The 17087-nt window shown below is 38.1% G+C and overlaps 1 long non-coding RNA gene across 1 annotated transcript in view; it reads right to left on the bottom strand.

Moving 5' to 3' along the window:
* The window catches only part of LOC117079756, a 69924-nt gene extending 57440 nt beyond the window's left edge, over nucleotides 1-12484 (bottom strand). Inside the window, exons 1-2 of the long non-coding RNA XR_004435602.1 lie at nucleotides 12022-12484; nucleotides 11139-11614 (exon numbers count right to left, since the gene is read on the bottom strand). This is a non-coding gene — a long non-coding RNA (uncharacterized LOC117079756). The remainder of the gene's footprint in view (nucleotides 1-11138; nucleotides 11615-12021) is intronic.
* Between the last annotated feature and the right edge of the window lie 4603 nt (nucleotides 12485-17087).

A 17087-nucleotide genomic window follows, 5' to 3' on the forward strand; every position in this document is an offset into this window, starting at 1 on the left:
GCCTACTGCTTCACAGACCATGGAATCCAGAGAAACTCTTCTTAGGGATAAGGAATCTTGAGTCATATTAGTTCTTTCACCATTTCTTCATTTCTTCAACTGACATCCCTATTGAACTTATACTATGTGTAAGGCTTTGTAGTAGATGCCAGAAAATCAAGACTGAGCAAGATCCACTAGGGCCATGCCCTCATGGGGCTTAGATTCTAACTGGAGACATAGGTATTAACCAATTAATTCCACAAGTAATTATTTAAGTAAAATTGGGGAAAAGTATTCTGAAGTGGAAATAGTGGGTGCTATGAAAGCATAAAATGGGTAGATCTGTCTGGAGGGGCAGAGATAGCTTCTGTGAGGCAAATACATTGATCTAGGCTCCAAAATAGCAGCAAAAATGAACTAGGCTAAAACAGGAGGAACAGCATTCCAGGAAGAGCTACAGTTTGCTCCAAGGTTCTGAAGTGGAAAGAAAAACCATACTGATTATTGTATTGAGGAGGACCAACTATATAGATAATTATAAGTTAGACTCTGTGGGAGTGCTTCATAAATAGCAAAACTCTGACTGAAAGTTAGTGATTACTTTTACTCGTTGTCACTATTACTGTTATTCTCTGAGTTTGGTGGTTTTCATGGCTTTGTTTTTCTCTTACTACTGCCCTTAAGAAGGATGTTGGATCACCCTTCTCTACTTCTTGGCAACATCTGAACAAATATTACAGTTGTTTAAAAAGTTACAGTTTTTAAGACTAGCTACACCTCTAAAACTCCAGTCTAAATCAAAACGTTAATATCCCATCTAATTCCGTATCTGCCCCACACCACCACCACCGCCCACTTATGCCCCACTCCCATCTGCTCAGGTCAGATCTGTGGCCTGAGGGGGTTTGCTGATCTTTTCTCCCTTTCCCCCTATTTGACCTGGTACTCACACCTCCAGGGTCATGGGGGTGGGAGGTAATTGTTAGAGAAGAAATTAAAGGAAAACAGCATTGTCTTTCTTGTCTGGTGCTGTTATAATCTATATGCGTCCTTAGTGATGGCAGGTACAGAATGCAGGTTCTTTCACACTTTCTTTTTTTTTTTTTTTTTTTTTTTTTTTTTTTGAGACGGAGTCTCGCTCTGTCACCCAGGCTGGAGTGCAATGGCCGGATCTCAGCTCACTGCAAGTTCCGCCTCCCGGGTTTACGCCATTCTCCTGCCTCAGCCTCCGGAGTAGCTGGGACTACAGGCGCCCGCCACCTCGCCCGGCTAGTTTTTTTGTATTTTTTAGTAGAGACGGGGTTTCACCGTATTAGCCAGGATGGTCTCGATCTCCTGACCTCGTGATCCGCCCGTCTCGGCCTCCCAAAGTGCTGGGATTACAGGCTTGAGCCACCGCGCCCGGCCCTTTCACACTTTCTTAGAGAGTGTTGGAGAGCTTTCTGGAGACTCCCTCTATGACTGCTACATGGCACCATTCTCTGACAAGGTAATGGACCTTTAATGACCTCTCTCATCTCTGCATCTTCCACTCTCATTCCAGTGATGATCTCACAGACTCAGCTGAGCTCATCATACTCCATAAAAAATCTTCTTTAACAGAGTCCTTTCAAGATGGCACAAATGGCTATTTTTCAAGAGATTCACTTGGCCCATGGGAATGTGCATCCATTCTGTTGATATCAAAACTAGCTTCTTTGCTCTTCCTGCTGTCATAGACAACTCTACCTTGCCTTGAATTTCAAATCCCCCAGGCACCAGTGTCTGTGATATAGACATTCCCAAATGCCCTCAAGATCAGTAAGGGAAGTATAAGGAAAGACTGTGCATTTCTGCAGTTCAATAAATATCCAGCTGAGGAATAAAATTCCAATCTCTTCTCTTGCAAAAAAAAAAGCAAAACAAAACAATGACATTATCAACCACAAAAATCTCTAGAAAACAACTCATTTTGCCTTAAGGGAGGGAAGACTGCAATATAGACAACTTTTTCTTTTCAAATTTTTATTTATCTAAGTTATTTGAAGTAATGTACACAAAGCCACATATCTTTTAGTATGTCCTGCTTAGAAATGTCTCTCTGCAAAATGTGACAGGGTTCTATCATCCATCAGGCTCAACTGGGGACTTCAGCTGAAATCCTGAGATGATAAGAAAAGTACCATTTATTTATTTATTTAAGTTTAAGTTCTAGGGTACATGTGCATAACGTGCAGGTTTGTTACATATGTATACTTGTGCCATGTTGGTGTGCTGCACCCATCAACTCATCAGTACCCATCAATTCGTCATTTATATCAGGTATAACTCCCAATGCAATCCCTCCCCCCTCCCCCCTCCCCATGATAGGCCCTGGTGTGTGATGTTCCCCTTCCCGAGTCCAAGTGATCTCATTGTTCAGTTCCCACCTATGAGTGAGAACATGCGGTGTTTGGTTTTCTGTTCTTGTGATAGTTTGCTAAGAATGATGGTTTCCAGCTGCATCCATGTCCCTACAAAGGACACCAACTCATCCTTTTTGATGAAAAATAATACCACACATCTACAGCCATCTGATCTTTGACAAACCTGAAAGAAACAAGAAAAGTACCATTTAACGTTACAGAAACGTTAGTTACTGTAACTAACTTTTGTTTTTGTTTGTTTGTTATCTTCTTATTATCATTGTCATTTTTTTATTAAACTATTGTTATATTTGTTGTTTAGAGAACACTGACACTAATATCATTGTGAAATTTATCATCTTTCCCCATGACAACTTGTGTAGAAGATGCTGACTCTTCAGAACTGAAGAACCATTTACCAGTCTCTAGGGGTACTTTTGGCAGAGCCCTTTAGTTGTCTATCCCTTTTAGGAATTGGGTTGACTGAGGAGAGTCACTTCATCCTGAGCCATCCTTATCCCCAGGTCACACTACCAATTACTGATAGATACAGAGGCATAAAGACTACTCCCTTACCCTTAGAACAGCTTGAAAGGGATATCCATTCACTGAGATTGCATCGCAGCCTAACTTCTCTAACGTCCAGTCCTCCTTCACTCCATTCAATCCACATAGGTGGATCCCAAAAGCATTGCTAGCAAACTTCTTGCATGCTAATTGCAGTCTCACAATCTGCTTCCCAGGGTATCCAACCCATGACAGATTATGAATAAATAAAGAATACCCACTATCTTTACTTCTACTAAACATTCTGCTGAGGTCTTAATCAATGCAAAGTGACAAGAAAAAGAAAGCGAGCTTGCAGGTCGGGCAAGGTGGAGGTTGCAGTGAGACAAGATCATGCCACTGCACTCCAGCACTCCAGCCTGGGTGACAGAGCGAGACTCTGTCTCAAAAAAAGAAAAAAGGAAAAAAAAAAAGAGATTGCAAAGGAGGAAATAAAGCAGTCATTATTTACAGATAACGTAATCGTACATAGAAAATTATAAATAATCTGTAAAGTATAAAGATCAATAGAAATCCCACGGGAATCGCTTGAACCCTGGAGGCGGAGGTTGTGGTGAGTTGAAATCGTGCCACTGCACTCTAGCCTAGGTGACAGAGTGAAACTGTCTCTCAGAAATATATATATTACAAAAATGTTTAAATTTTTATAGTATTGAACATAAAGCTTTAAAAAAGTTTTAAGGTTTAGCAAGTAGATTATATTTAGTTTTCATTTAATAAACTTTTCTTGAGTTCTTTACACCAGGCATCAAGCTAGTAAGCACTGTTCATATCACTAAATTATGCAATAGAAAGGGCACTGTCTCTCAAGAGTCCAATAATTAGATTGAGAAAAACAAAAAATGTTCAGAATAACTAGTCTGAGTGAGGAGAGCATTTTTTGTATCTGAATAAAGGAATATTTCTAATGAATATTTTATCTAATATATCCACAGAAAACACAGACAAACTTGAAATGCCAACTACCTCATTGTAACGTATCTTTTTCAAATTATTTTTGATGTGAATATTCCTAGCTTTTGAAATTTGTATAACCAGAGTAAACATGCTATGTGCTTTGCTTTTTCATATCCCATGTATGATTTCCCACATATTAAGATATTCTAAATTTTGTGCATCTTTAATAACCATATAGTATCTACTATTATTTGTGGACCACGCAGTTTATATAACCAGTTTTTTATATGTTATTTCTTTTTATTTTTTTCTTTTTTTGAGACAGAGTCTTGCTCTATCCCCCAGGCTGGAGTGTAGTAGTGTGATCTTGACTCACAGCAACCTCCGCCTCCCAGGTTTGAGTGATTCTCATCCCTCGGCCTCCTGAGTAGCTGGGATTACAGGTGCCCACCACCACACCCAGCTAATTTTTGTAATTTTAGTAGAGATGGGGTTTCGCCATGTTGGCCAGCCTGGTCTCAAACTCCTGAACTCAGGTGATCTGCCTGCCTCAGTCTCCTAAAATGCTAGGATTACAGGTGTGAGCCACCGCGACCAATCCAAAATTTTTACTATGAAGGTTTTCTACTTTCAAAAGTATATGTATGCAAGAAAACACAAAAAGAATAAAGGGGAAAACAGTATATGTATTTGTATGTATGTTTTCATTTTGGGTTGTTTTCTCAGAGTGTATTTTTTAAATAAACATTTTATTTTAGAATAGGTTTAGGTATATAGGAAATTGTGAGGGGCCGGGCATGGTGGCTCACACCTATAATCCTAGCATTTTGGGAGGCTGAGGAGGGCGGATCACGAGGTCAGGAGATCAAGACTATCCTGGCCAACATGGTGAAAACCATCTAAACTAAAAATACAAAAATTAGCTGGGTGTGGTGGTGGGTGCCTATAATCCCAGCTACTCGGGAGGCTGAGGCAGGAGAATTGCTTGAACCAGGGAGTTGCAGTGAGCAGAGACTGTGCCACTGCACTCCAGCCTGGCACAGAGTGAGACTCCGTCTCAAAAAAAAAAAAAAAAGTGAGGATAGCACCAAAAAAGTGTTTTACCTCCTATATACACACATTTGTCCTCACAGTGCATGAGGCCCTGAAGGGAAAGCACACACTTCATATGGACTCTCTGTTCTATAATCTATTGCATCCAGAGATCCATGAAATTGCTACTTTCCTGAATAACCATTTCAAGCTTTGATTTATTGTTATACTTGAGGCTTGAACTTTCAGGCTCATCCAGATGAGTTTTTTCCCTTGCATATGTTTTAGGTGATCATATATTTATTGGAATAATTAAAGTTGACAGTAAAAATAAGGCAAAAAATAAAATGGTACTAGCATTTACTCAGTGTCTTTGAGTGTCAAACACTGTATTAGACACATTGCCTTTGTTAAATCATTTAATCCCAACAGTAACCCTAAAATGGAGGTATTATAACACCCATTATATTTGTAAGAGAGCACAAACTACCTGGTTTGTAATTAGTCAGGAATTTGAGTTTGTTTAGCTGTAAATTACACCACAGTTCTAGGTCAGACTAAATACAGTTTGAGTGTGTTCATCACCACAGTGGCAAAGACATGAAATCAACCTAGGCACTCATCAACGGTGGACTGGATCGCGAAAATGGGGTATACATACATCATGGAGCACTATACAGCCATTTAAAAAACACTCATGTCCTTTGCCGCAAATGCAGCTGGAGGTCATTATCCTAAGAGAATTAACACAGGAACAAAATACAGATACCAAGAGAGGAAGCCAAACTATCGCTGTTTGTAGACAATATGATTTTACTCCTAGAAAAATCCCATACATAGTGTCTGGCCAAAAGCTTCTTGATCTGATAAACAACTTCAGCAAAGTTTCAAGATACAAAATCAATGTACAAAACTCAGAAGCTGGCTGGGCGTGGTGGCTCATGCCTGTAATCCCAGCACTTTGGGAAGCTGAGGTGGGTGGATCACCTGAGGTCAGGAGTTCAAACAAGCCTGGCCAACATGGTGAAACCCCATCTCTACTAAAAATAGAAAAATTAGCCAGGTGCAATGGCGGGCACCTGTAATCCAAGCTACCTGGGAAGATGAGGCAGGAGGATTGCTTGAACCTGGGAGGCGGAGGTTGCAGTAAGCAAGATCACGCCATTGCACTCCAGACTGGGTGACAAGAGTGATAGCCCATCTCAAAAAAGAAAAAAAAAAAATCAGAAGCATTGTCAGACACCAACAACATCCAAGCTGACAGCCAAATCAGGAATGCAATCCCGTTCACAATAGTCACAAAAAGAATAAAATACCTAGAAATAAAGCTAACCAGAGAGGTGAAAGATCCCTAAGATAAGAATTATAAAACACTGCTCAAAGAAATCAGAGATGACATAAACAAATGGAAAAACATTCCATACTCATGGGCAGGAATAATCAATATTGTTAAAATGGCCATACTGCCCAAAGCAACTTATAGGTTCAGTGCTATTTCTATCAAACTACCAATGGCATTCTTCATAGAATTAGAAAAATATATTTCAAATTTCATATGGAACCAAAAAATAGCCTAAATAGCCAAGGCAATCCTAAGCAAAAGAACAAAGAAGGAATCTTCATGTTACTTGACTTCAAACTATACTATAGGGCTATAGTAACCAAAACAGCATGGTACTGGTCCAGAAACAGACACATAAACCAGTGGAACAGAAGAGAGAGCCCAGAAATAATGCCACACACCTACAACTGTCTAATATTCAACAAAGTTAACAAGAACAAACAATGAGGACAGGACTCCCTATTCAATAAATGGTGTTGGGATAACTGGCTAGCTATATGCAGAAGAGTGAAACTGGACCCCTTTCTTACACCATATACAAAAATCAACTCAAGATGAATTAAACACTTAAATGTAAAACCTAAAACCATAAAAATCCTGGAAGATAACCTAGGAAATACCATTCTGGACATAGGCCCTGACAAAGATTTCATGACAAAGATGCCAAAAGCAATTACAACAAAAACAAAAATGGACAAATGGGAACTAATTAAACTGAAGAGCTTCTGCACAGCAAAATAAACTATCAACAGAGCAAACAGACAACCTACAGAATGGGAGAAAATATTTACAAATTATGCATCCAACAAAGGTCTAATATCCAGAAAAGTATGCAAAGGACATGAACACATGTTTCAAAAGAAGACATACACATGATCCACGAGCCTAGGAAAAGATGCTCCACATCACTAATCATTACAGAAATGCAAATTAAAACCACAACGAGATACCATCTCACACCAATCAGAATGGCTATTACTAACAAGTCAAAAAATAACAGATGCTGGCAAGGTTGCAGAGTAAAGGGAACACTTATACACTGCTGATAGGAATGTAAACTAGTTCAGCCTTTGTGGAAAACAGTGTAGTGATTCCTTAAAGGACTTAAAACAGAATTACCATTCAACCCAGCAAGTTCATTATTGGGCATATACTCGAAGGAATATAAATCGTTCTACCACAAAGACACATACATGCACATGTATATTGATTGCAGCACTATTCACAAGAGCAAAGACATGGAATCAACATGACTGCCCATCAATGACAGACTGGATAAAGAAAATGTGGTACATATGTACCATGGAATACTACACAGTCATAAACAAGAACAAGATCATGTCCTTTGCAGCAACATAGATGGAACTAGAGGCCATTAACCTAAGCAAACTAAGAAGGAACAAAAACAAACAAACAAACAAATACCATATGTTATTGCTTATAAATGCACCTAAACAATGCAACACATGGACACAAAGAGGGGAACCACAGACACTGGGGGCCTACTTGAGGGTGGTGGGTGGGAAGAGGGAGAAGACCAAAAAAACTACCTACTGTATACCATGTTTGTTACCTGGGAGATGAAATAATCTGCACACCAAATCCCCATGACACGTAGTTTACCTATATAATAAACCTGCTCATGTATCCCTAAACCTAAAATAAAAGTTAAAAAAAGAGAGGAAAACCAAATACTGCATATTTTCACTTATAAGCGGGGGTTAAACCTCAGGTACTCATTGACATAAAGATAACAACAGTAGATACTTGGGACTACTAGACGGGAGAGTGGGGAAGGGCAGTAAGCATTGAACAATTAGCTATTGGGTACTATGCCCACCACCAGGGAGATGGGATCATTCATACCCAAACCTTAGAATCATGCGATATACCCATGTAATAAAAATGCACATGTGCCATTGAATCTAAAATAAAAGTTTAAATTATAAAAAATAAAATAGTTTTTTAAATGATCATAGTAAGAGATTTAATTCAGAAAAACTCAAGAGAATAAATATTTGTAAAGGGTCATGCTCTGGAGAAGTCCAGTACCTTAAAAAATGAAATTTTTATATTCAATGTTACTGCAAACCATTTTAGAAAATGTACTGTTAACAACCTCAGGACCTTGTGAATATTAAAAGTGAAAGCAATTTATCTGTCACCCATACAAACCATTCTAATCCAGCTGTTTCCCCAAGTGATTTCCTGGAAACATTAATTCCACAGAATTTCTACAGACAGTAGGCATTAAATATGGGAGATTAAAATAGCAGTTCAGAGTGAGGGATCTAGGTTTAGAGAAGTTGAGTTCAAATCACATGTCTACCACTTATGTGATCTTGAGTAAATTTCTTAATTGCCTTATGCTTCAGTTTTCTAATCTGTGAAATAGGAATAAAAATGGTATTTACATCACAGGATTATTGTATGAATACATTAATACATGGTAGTATTCAATAATGAATAGTAAGTACATAGTAAGCATTCAATAATGGTACTGAATTATTAGTATTGTTATTGTTATTAGTATGAATATTACCTTCATGTTAAAAAAAAATGGGCAAATATGCTTGGGATATGTTGGTTAATAAAATGAAACATGTCTCTCCTGAAAAAATAAATATAGTTTGAAACCATGTCACAGTCAATAATTACATTTCATAATTGTTAAATATTTGTATCATACCTTAAACACAGTGACCTATTGGACAGACTAAAAATATTGAACCCTACCCAATTTGTTGAAAACCTACGGTTCTTCATAGTCTAAATCCTCCAATAAATTTAAAGGCATACACATATTTTTTAGCCATATGATAGCTAATTTGCACACTTCACATGTTTTGTTATTCTCAGCAAAGACTGATCTGGTCATAAATATTTTATGAAATCTTCATGTGCTGTAGCAGAGTTTAATTTTCATACATATTAGGATTCAGCTGGAAGAAAGCATTGTGATATTTGGGCTTTATATTTACAAAGGCTATATGATGACTTATCTACATTAAAATAGGTTTTAATATTTCTTGAGACTGCAGATGCAATCTATAGGGTAATTAAGAATCTATGTTAGCAAGAAAGACAATATGTCATTCTTTTCACCTCTTTGAATGCATCCTGTTTTCCTAAATTTCATGTGTGGAGAACACCCACATATTCTACTGAGTTCCTTTGTAAATTCCCCTATTTTACTTCTTAAAGTTTATTTTAGTGAAGCATATCATGGTCACTAAAAACTGCAATTAAAGAACTGCAAACAAATCTTTCGTATGACCTGGGGAAGAAAAAACATTTCACAATTGATTATAAATCCCTAGGTCTGTCTTTTTGGGGGGATTGATTTAGTAATAAACAGACTGTTGTTCCTCTTTTGACACGGGTTTCAAGAAGTAATAAAAGGCACAAAAGCAAGAATTGGTCTGATGAGAGCATGTGGACAGAATTCTCTAGATACAAAAGTAATGTATATAAAGCTATCACCCCTAAATCCAATCCAAGAGCAGTGTCTCACATATAGACTCTAGACCCAAAAAGGAATACATATAATCTTCATTAGTGCCCTTCTTTACTTTTAAGGAGCTGCAAATACTTAGACTACAGCAAATGTTATTAACGTATGGCACCACAAACTCTCAGGCGTCTCCTTCTTATCTAGGAAGAATTTTCTCACTCATCTCACCTGCTTTTATACCTTGGTCCCCCTCCTCAATGCTACTCCAAAGTGTACAGTTTCTCGTAATACACTCAGGACACTTCCTGACTTCCCAGTGCTTGGAATTAGGGAGAAAAGTTATCTGTTCTAAATCTCTCTCTACTTTCTGCATCCATTCATGAAATTGTGTCCTTTCTTGTCAGGATGGAAATGAGAAAAAAAAAAAAAAATAAGCAGGCAAAAGTGTAGGCAGAAGTCCATGAACCCCGTGGGTTAACCATTTTATCCAATTCAACATGGAAAAAATGTGTTTCCTCAGAAAAATATGTAATAGTATATTACGAACTTTGAATTGTCTCTTTGAGACCTTTGAATTCTCCTGAGAAGGTGGTAGTGAAAATCAAAATTCTAATTTTCAAGTTAGATATGCATAAAAGCCTTTTTAAAATAATAGAGTCTTATATGACACTGTAGTCAAAAATTTTTGTGGTGGGAAAGAATAGGAAACACATAAGTTTAAGTCAATGACAATGCTTAAGGTGTAATTCAATAATTTGAAAGATGTTTTATTCACACATAGCAGCAAATGAATAATGTATTGTTATAGAATGAGATCATGCTTTAACTATTATTTTGTAGTCTTATTTTATAATTAAAAACATATTTCCATGTCAATAATTATAAATGTTTATCATTACAGATGCTGCAAAATATTCTATTTTGTGAATAAGCCATATTAAAAATTCTTCTATTTCTGCCTCCATTATAGGCTCTTTCCAGATTTTTCATTATTACAAACACAGTGATAACATAATAAATAAGTTATAGAATCCTGAACATTTATCTTTTTATTTTATTGAAAAATTGATGATTGAAAGATCGTGAGTATTTCTAAGCTTTTGTGTATACATTTTCAAATTGCCCTTCATGGAAGTTAGTAACAATTTATGTTCTCAACAGTAGTGTATAAAGGTCCGGTTTTCATACTTGACATACTTCTATGACGTATATTAATTTGTAAATACATGATTATCTATTATTTTTATCTAAAATGAGACTGAAGCATCACCATTCTTCTAACCTCCTGTTCAAGCCGACATCCAGGAAATATAAATAGCTTGGGTTTGCTCAAATATGGATGGATTGTCTTAAATACATGCCACTCAAATTACTTCTCAAGATGTACACAATTCACAGCACTCCATTGTTTGCAGCGTCTATTTGAATCTTCTTGTCAATACTCAGACAGTATTCAAAGAATATGCTGTTCTGAACTTACCCTTGCAAGACGCCTTAGAAGTGTGTGCTCTCAGCTGCAGCACACCTTCCTCCTTTCATCTGCAGATTCCGAAACTGGTTTTGGCACGAAATGTATCCTCATGTGGCATGCATACCAGAATATTGTTATGGGAATTTTTGAAAAGAAAAATAAAGGAATATAAAAGCCTAGAATAGTTTGCTAATACATATTTCATCTAGAAGCTGGGCATTAAAACATCATTCTTTGGCTCCCATTAGACAAGGGGAAAGTTGATAGTCTGATCATAATTATGCCTGCATTGTCTTACTTTTCACACCCCTTATCTCAGAATTTTCTGCAGATCATTTTACCAGCAAACGAGTATCCCCAAGCATGTTTCTTTTTGTAAGGTTTTCTTTCTTTAAGTTGCTTCTCTTCAACTCTGGGATTTCCCCAGTTTGGATTTGCTGGTGAATTTCTGCCTTCTCTGTCTCACTTGAGACCTTTCCCCAACACTGGAAAAATAAAATAGAAACTGAAAATGAACTTTGCAAAAACGTCAGTACACAATAATAAAGAAACTAGGAGAAGAGGGCAAGTTCAAAAATTAATAAAGATAAAAGTCCCCATCATCTGCTATGCTAATTCTTCGCATTTTTTCCCAATAAAATAAGACAAATTGCTAAAATAAGACCACACAGAATCAACACAATATTATGACCTTTTATAAACTGAGAAGTGAAATGTTAACAACACAGAGTATTCTGGTCACAAGAAGAAAAGATTAAGGAACTACAGTTGCCCGTTTTGTTTTTGTTATTCCCCCTGCCATATGAGGAAACATGCAGGCAAAGCAAGGTGGAAAAAGACAGCCCTTAAGCCACAGGGTCTGGAATCTCTCTTAAAAGTCAATGTAACTTACAGCTAATTGTAGCTATCTTAAACCCTTTCCTTGGAGGACTCACCCAGATCTCTAGGCAATTACAGCCTCACGGTGGAGATGGAGAAGCTACAACATTATTAAAATCACAGTCAGTCAGAGGCAGAATTGGTCACAGAACTCTGCTTTTATTTTCTCCATCCCAGATCCCTGATAATTTTGGAGTCTGGAGTTTCTCTATCTTGCAGAGAAAAATAAGAAAAGAAAGAGGACCTGTAGGAATATTTGCACCCCCACCTAGAGTTTTTAACTTAAATGAAGTCACAATCTCAGAGTGTGTGATTCAATATATTTTCTTAATTGGAAATACCTTTTCTAGTCTTCTCCTTCTGTTGCTTGTGCTAATCTTTATGTTTTTCTCCACTAAAATTTTTTTTCTTTTTCTTTTCTTTCTTTTTTTTTTTTTTTTTTTTTTTAGAGAATTGAAAGACTCATATTAGGTATGGAAACAAACACATAAGTTGAGATTCTTAGAAAATATATAATTTTAAAAATTTATTAAAGCCATTATTCGTACTCCCCTCTCTCTTTTCTCTCTCTCTCTCTCTCTCCTTTCTCTCTGTGTGTATCTCTCTCTGCTTTCTCTCTCTCTCCTCTCTGTCTCCCTCTCCTTGGTCTGTGTGTGTGTGTGTGTGTGTGTGGTGTGTGTGTGTGTGTGTCTTTCTCTCCTCTCTCTCTCTCCATTGTCTCCTCTCTGTCCCTGCCTCTCTCTCTCTTTCCCTGTCTCTCTCTCTCCTCTCTCTCTCTGCTTTCTCTCTCCTCTCTCTCTCTTCTCTCCCTCTCTGTCTCCCTCTCTTTGGGTTCCTCTCTCTCTCTGTGTCTTTCTCTCCTCTCTCTCTTTCTCAGTCTTTCTCTCTCCTCTCTCTCCCTGTCTCTCTTTCTCCCTGTTTCTCTCTCCCCCCTCTCTCTCTCTTCTCTCTCTCTCTCCTCTCTCTCTCTGTCTCCCTCTCTCATCTCTCTCTCCCTGTTTCTCTCTCCTTTCTCTCCCTTCCCTTCCCTTCCCTCCCCTCCCTTCCCTTCTCTCTTTGCCTCTCTTGGTCTCTGTGCATGTGTCTTTCCTCTCTCTCTGTCTCTCTCTCTGTCTGTCTCTGTCTCCCTCTCTCATCTCTCCCTGTTTCTCTCTCCTTTCTCTCCCTTCCCGTCCCTTCTCTTCCATTCTCTCCCCTCCTCTCCCCTCCCCTCCCTTCCCTTCTCTCTCTCCCTCTTTTTCGGTCTCTGTGTATGAGTCTTTCTCTCCTCTTTCCGTCTCTCTCTGTCTCCCTCTCTCTAGATCTCTCCCTCTCTCTCATCTCTCTCTTCTCTCTCCTCTCTCTCTTTCCTCTCAGTCTCGCTCCTCTCTCTCTCTTTCTAAAAAAAAGACAATAAAAAAAGTCATTATTCACAGTCGTCAAAGCCCTTCAAAATCTACCCCCTGCTTATTTCTTCAAACTCACTTCCCTCTAATTTTTTTTTTTTTTTTTTTTTGAGACGGAGTCTAGCTCTGTCGCCCAGGCTGGAGCGCAGTGGCGTGATCTCTACTCACTGTAAGCTCTGCCTCCCTGGTTCACGACATTCTCCTGCCTCAGCCTCCCCAGTAGCTGGGACTACAGGTGCCCACCACCACGACTGGCTAATTTTTTGTATTTATTTTTAGTAGAGACGACATTTCACCGTGTTTGCCAGGATGATCTCAATCTCCTGACCTCGTGACCCGCCCTCCTCAGCCTCCCAGAGTGCTGGGATTACAGGCGTGAGCCACCGCGCCCGGCCCCTTCCCTCTACTCTTAGGCTCTGTACAGGTCAACACTCCACCCTCACTCCTGGTTTAGGTTTTTAAAGATCCTATTCTGTCTGCCTAGAACACTCAGTTCCCAGTTGTTCACATGGCTGTCTCCTTGTCATTTATATTTGGCTTTAAATATTCTCTTAGAAAAATTTTATCTTTCCTCTTCTGGTAAGTTATAATTTTCAAAAAGTTAAAATCATGACTATCATACTAATGGCTGAATGAATATTAGATTTATTTCACTCATCAATAAAGGAACCAGAAAGATAGTTTTCCTTTTTCCAAGGAAAAATTAAGAAACAGATGTTTATGTATCATTCCGGAAAGGTATACTGAAACAAATTCGCTATATTAGAGATAAAACTAGCTATATCCTATAAGACAATAAAGCTATAAAATTGGACGTGATCTTTTCTGCCAGATAGAACCCACTGGTATTTCTACTGGACAATAATCCTCATGTTAACATGTAACTTTTCAGAGTCTGGACCCTAATCACTGGTAAATACTAAGACACGCAATGATAGATTGATATACATCCCTAAAGAATTCAATCACTTTTAGTGGCTGATAGACAGTAGACCAGTATGGTATTAAAGAGACATGCAGTAAAATTTGTATAACTTTTCTTCTTCTTCTTTTTTTTTTTTTTTTTTTCTGAGACGGAGTCTGGCTCTGTCACCCAGGCTGGGGTGCAGTGGCATGATCTCCACTCACTGCAAGCTCCGCCTCCCGGGTTCACGCCATTCTCCTGCCTCAGCCTCCCGTGTAGCCGGGACTAGAGGCGCCTGCCACCGCGCCCAGCTAATTTTTGTATTTTTAGTAGAGACGGGGTTTCATCGTGTTAGCCAGGATGGTCTCGATCACCTGACCTCGTGATCCGCCCGTCCCGTCTCGGCCTCCCAAAGTGCTGGGATTACAGGCCTGAGCCACCGCGCCCGGCCGTAATTTTTCTTAAGAAAAGGTATAATCCCAGCACTTTGGGAGGCCGAGACGGGCGGATCACGAGGTCAGGAGATCGAGACCATCCTGGCTAACATGGTGAAACCCCGTCTCTACTAAAAAATACAAAAAACTAGCCGGGCGACGAGGCGGGCGCCCGTAGTCCCAGCTACTCGGGAGGCTGAGACAGGAGAATGGCGTGAACCCGGGAGGCGGAGCTTGCAGTGAGCTGAGATCCGGCCACTGCACTCCAGCCTGGACGGCAGAGCGAGACTCCGTCTCAAAAAAAAAAAAAAGAAAGAAAGAAAGAAAAGGTAAAGAAGGTTCTTACATCCTGGACACCGTGCTTCATATCACCTTCTTCTATTTCTTTGTTATTGCACCAATGACTATAAGAAATCATCTCATTCTTTTTTGTTTAATTTCTTCTTTATTGCCTGCCTCTCCACTATGAGTTATCCAAGAGCAGAGTATTTGTCTTTCTTATCCTATATCCTGAGCCCTCGAAACAATTCCTGGCATATGGTAGATGCTCAAGAAAGATTTGTTGGATGACAGGGTGGCCAATAATGTTTTAGTGAGAGGGGAGAATGCATAAAAATCAGAAAGCAGTGGAAACTGAGTATTTGGTTGAGAAGAGAAAGCATACACGAATGAAGAAAACAGAAAAATAGATGGTGATATATAGTAGTGCTGAATGATACACACACTAAGTGTTTTAGAAGTAATAAAATACATACTAAGTGTTCTAGAGAACTGTCAAGATGCTAACTTCCATAGGAAAATACTATAACTTCTAAATGTTGAAAATATGACTCCACAAGAAATATTTATGGCTAAATTTGATAATAAAAGAAGTTCTACAATGATAGAACCTCTATTAAATGTTAGAAGTATAAGCTATGTTTCAATATGTATGTTACAGAATTTAGATTACGGAGTATATGTTTAAGAGGCAGTTCAAGTAAAAATCTGAATAGAAACTTGAAATTTACTTAAAGCAAAACATTTGTTGAGTTCACACATTGTTTGAGGCAGACTGTGTACTATGATCTAGTCTGTTTTTCATAAAACTCCCTTTGCCTCGTCTGATGAGTGGCAGGTAGACATTAGCCTGAAAAAAGCATTTATATACTTGAAAAAGGCATGGCAGTTTCCCTATGGTGGGGGTGGGGGAAAGGATTTAGCATGCCCTTTTCCTTTCTCTTATTTTTGTCTCTGTTGTTATTTTATTCTCTGTATTTGGCTCTTACCATCCCAGAAATTAACTCGCAGATATCTGAAAACAGACTGGGGAGAAAAAGGGAAACTTGATTGATGTATAATTCTTTAAGAAGTATTTCCAGCCTTCCCTAAAAAACAGAAGTAAACAAAAAGGGAGAAAATGTTAGATTGATAAGTCTGTTTGAAGCTGAATGGATCAATAGAAAGTCAACAAATGCCATCCAATTCAAAGTTCTTAACAAGTTAAAATTTTGTGTGTGCCTGTGTATAAAAATAAAGGGAAAGCTTAAGTTACTTACATTCCTGCTTAGTTTTATAATCCGTAAAAACTAAGTTAAACATTCTTAACTCATTTGGAATTGTGTGGTTGGCATTGGATTTGTAGAAAGAAGAATAAAAAATACAATGGAAAACTGCTGCCACAACAGAACAACATGCATTTCTTTCCATGTGATCATGACATTTTTCTAATTTGGAAGATAGTCAGTATTCAGCTTTTCTAGTAAATTTTTATTTCCAATAAAAAGAAGGCATAGAAATTCCCAAGCCCTCTAGTAATGATTTGTTTTATGGTGTTTATTCAGTGACATGACAATTTCATGAATAATAGGTTTTTTTGAGAAACTAAAAAGCTTTTTATAGGATCTTACAATCTTCAGCAAATAAAAGAAAGCAAGTTGAAGATAAATTGCAGCAGTATGATTTTTTATGTAAAATATGAAGACATGCAAAAGTAAACATTATTTTTAAGGAATACTCACACACTTGGTGAAATTACTAAGGAAAACAAGACAATGTTATCACAAAATGCATAATAATTGAGATCTTCTGGGTAGAAAGTGCAGTATAATTACGGAAGGCAAATAGGGAGCATTGAACATATTGAAAGCGTTCTGTTTCTTAAGCTGGTTGGTGGGGGATGAATTTTATGTATATTATGCTTTACATTATACACATTATATGATAAAATAATTCATAGTTTTTAAAGTGCCTTATATTTCTGTTTCTAGTGTTATCATAACAGATTTAAAATCCTAAAATGTCTCATCTGTAAAGTTAGAAATGCAACGTAGTATAGATTTAAATCGATTAACTGGTGAGAGTGGCAGGAGGCAGC

This window comes from Trachypithecus francoisi, unplaced genomic scaffold (genome assembly GCF_009764315.1).
Source record: "Trachypithecus francoisi isolate TF-2019V2 unplaced genomic scaffold, Tfra_2.0 Lachesis_group0, whole genome shotgun sequence".
NCBI classification, from domain to species: Eukaryota; Metazoa; Chordata; class Mammalia; order Primates; family Cercopithecidae; genus Trachypithecus; species Trachypithecus francoisi.